The following is a 3764-nucleotide window of genomic DNA, read 5'->3' as shown; positions in this document are numbered from 1 at the left end:
CCTTGCCACACGGTTTGCAGGATCTTAGTTCCCCAACTGAGAATCAGACCCATGCCCTTGGCAGCAAAAGCGTGGAGTCCTAACCACTGGACCCCCCTGGTAAATCCCACCAGCTGTTTATAGAATGTTTTCTATTTTTATACCCCTATTAATAGGCTTCTCCCTCAAAGTCCCCCACTAAAGTTGAGACACCATTGTCTCTCCTGTGACTGAGGGGACAAAGAAAGGAGAATGTTGTTGACTGTCACATGTTAGAAAACCACTAAGCCCTCCAGTCTTGTCTGCATTGCCTGGGCATTTAGCAGTACCACAAGTGCTGGACTGGAAGATAAAGACTTGGTTTTTAGTGCCAGCAAAACCAGTTACTAATCCTTTGACATTGGGTAAGTCACTAACCTCTTTGAGTCTCATTCTTCCTTCTACAAGGTAAGGATAGTAATTATTTTCTCTACCTGCCTCACATGTAGGTCAACACTAAGAGGTAATATGTGCAAAATTCTCCTGTAAATGATAGCACTATAAAAGTGTATCATCTAGGTTTACTCTCCTAGTGGTGTATTTTTGCTTTATTCTGTCTTGTTTTTCTTTCTCTCCGTGGAAACCAAGCAGATCCTTTCAGAGTTCTCTTAAGTTATAGATATAACATGTGTATCTACACAGAACATGACAGTATTGGGGTGGGGGTGGGTAGTTTATAATTCTGTTTCCTTAATGATAGAACCTTTCCTTGTTAGGCACCAATGTGAAAATTTTTTTTTTTTTAATGGGACAATTGGTTTTGGTGCAAGGGGCAAAATACTGTATTTTATCATTCCAGCTTCTTTTTCTTTCAGTTCTGGCCTCTCCTCATTTTAAATGATTTGAAAAGAGGTAAGAGAGAGGAGACAGTTAAACTCGTAAGAGTGGCTTCTACTACAGAATGCTAAAACAACAGTGAAAAATACTGCTTTTCTTAGTTTCTGGAATTTGGTGATGGGCCAAAGATTTGTTTGCATTTGGATAAGTGTGATGGTTTTATCTTTGTGCAAGTTGAATGTCATCATCTCAGCTGTGACCTGAGAAGTGATAGAAATTTCAGAAAAAAAGTTTTATGTGTTTTTTTTCCCCCTAAAAGGAAGAACTTCATGTCTGTTACTGTATTGCTTTCAATGGATATTACGAGGTTTTATTTTCATCTTTTAAAATTAATTGTCCTCTTTAATTCCACCTATTTGCTTTTCCAAATAGCATAACTTTTTCTTTAAAAGACACCCAGGCCTTTTAAAGTATTTAGTACCATGTAAGTCTTTAGGTTATTTGTTGTATCAACTTTGCTTTCCTATCACATTTTCAACCTAAATGCTTAAGTAGCTTTTGCCTTTTTCTTGCATGTACTTATATTACTTTCCAAGGTTGAAGCAAAGCTAGAATTGAAGCCAGTTTCCTGCTTCAGGAAAGAGCCCTGGGCTCATGGGTTGCAACCCAGGTGCTGTCATAGTGCTGTGACAAGTCTCTTTTCTCATCTGTAAGTGGGCATCATCTACTCACCTTTCTGAAATGCCTGTTCAGAGGACAGTGCTCAGGACTTCCCAGGTGGCACTAGTGGTAAAGAAACCCTTCTGCCAATGCAGGAGACACAAGAGACGCAGGTTTGATCCCTTGGTCTGGAGGAAGGCATGGAAACCCACTCCAGTATTCTTGCCTGGAGAATCCTAGGGACAGAGGAGCCTAGCAGACTACAATCCGTAGGGTCACAAAGAGTCAGACACGACTGAAGCAATTTAGCACACATAAAGTGCTTTGACATATAAAATGCTCTATAAATTAAATAATCCTGCTCAACTTGTTAAACTACACATCATAAGCATTTCCAGCTGTCACTCAAGTATTCTAGGCAATTAGTTTTACTGTTCCCACAGTTAATTTATGTGCTATCTTGAAGAGGGCAGTGCACTCAGTGCTCATCAGTCCATCTCCATTCCTCTAGGCTTCAAACAAATTTCAGAAGGCTCCAGAAATCTTGAAGAGTCCTACCCCTTATTATACATAAATGAGAAGCATAATGGAGCTTGTGCACCCCAGAACTCATAAGTCAAAAGCAAAGCAAGAAGACACTGAGTTTGTAAACTCAAAATAGGTCTTGCATTACACCAGTTTTCTAAGTTGTCTGGATTTAGGAGAACTTTCTGCAAGGAAATTTGCTCCTTTAAACAGTCTAGCCCAAAGATTTTCAAACTAGCTTTTGTGGGCAGTCGTGAAGATGGTGAGATCTTTTAGCCCCCTTGACCAACTGACATCCAGCTAGAAAATGACATAGCTACAGGGCTGGGTATCAGATGGGAAGTATTTCTGTGTTTAAATTCCCTATCCTGGTGGCTGCATTAAATTTGGCATCTTTTCAGGCACTGACTCCTCCAGTACTCTTATTTCCAAAGACCACATGGGAAAATGATCTTTTCCAAAGAACATCACAAGGATTTTACTTCACTTTCTGCTACTATCTTGCTTTGTCAATTTACCAAGTTCGTTGCTGGGTAAGGATCTTATTTGATAATGAGAGAATAGTGAGAATACTGCTTGGGAACGCTAAAGCAACAAATCAGAGTGATGTGTGTAAAATTCAATAAGATCTTGAGATGCACTGGAAAGAGTTCACATTGACTTTAGGCATCAAATTCCATCAGTCCCTGTTTCAATGTAGCTGAACTCACCCATCTTGGAAGTTAAACCTGTACAAATCTGGGTCAAGGATCTTAGCCAGGAAGGGCTAGTGTTCATTATTGAATGGTGTAGATCCAATTTTGGATCCAGCCCACCCCCACCCGCACCCCCGCCTCCGTGAGTGGAGCAAGTCACTGAAAAAAACGCAGGCTCACGGAAGTCTTGCTCCATCATTCATTGCTTCATCCTTTCTCAAGCCCTGCATCCCTTGGCTGAGGCTAGCCTCCCCAGAAAGGCAAACTTCACAGGGTTCTGCAAACAGTACATGTCTCAAAGTCGTGGGTACGGAAGGATTCAGGACAAAAGATCCTGAGAGGGACAAAAAGGATAGTTGAGCTGTTTTCCTCCCTTTATAGAAGGCGGCACAGAGAAAGGGTGGGTTTCCCCTTTGTAGCTTGTCAGTCTGGTGCCCGAGAGGCCAAAGTGAGGGGCGTTCAAGATATCTTCAAAGAAAGTGCGAGACTGATCTTTCAACTAAAGTCCTACCACAGGAAAGGAAAAAGAATCCCCCAAAAGTAGCCAAGTCAGCAGCCAGCGTTGGTTTGCCTTCCTCTAGTCCCCTTGACTCTTCATTATTGAAATCATCCCACTTCCTTCCTGCTTCCGGGACCGAGGCTCACAGAGCCCTTTTCAGACCCCGAAGAACACATCAAGGACAAGCTAGGTCTCTGGTTTCCACGCGCGGGGACACAGGTCCCATCTGTTGGAGACCGAATGCCCTCAGGTTTGCGCTGCGCGTAATCAGGTGACTCAGAACTGGAGAATCGCTCTGTGCGAGGTAGCTGCTAAGAAAAACCCCACCGCACTCGAGGAGACGCGAGAAGCACGCTGCTTCTCCACTAGCCTCTGCCTGGTCGAGGGGGCCGGGGCGGGGCGGAGCTTCCCCACTGGCCGCGCCGGGGCGGGGCGGGCCTTCCTCTCCCGCGCGGGGCGGGGCGGAGCTTCCCCACTGGCCGCGCCCGGGCCCCGGCGGCCGGGGGCGGGGCGGGGCTTCCCCACTTACCGCGCCCGGGCAGAGGCGGCCGGGGCGGGGCGGGGCGGAGCTCTCCTCTACCAGCCCTCCC

Source organism: Dama dama, chromosome 5, assembly GCF_033118175.1.
Source record: "Dama dama isolate Ldn47 chromosome 5, ASM3311817v1, whole genome shotgun sequence".
NCBI lineage: Eukaryota > Metazoa > Chordata > Mammalia > Artiodactyla > Cervidae > Dama > Dama dama.
The sequence above is the reverse complement of the archived record's forward strand: the minus strand, read 5'-3'. Positions refer to the sequence as shown.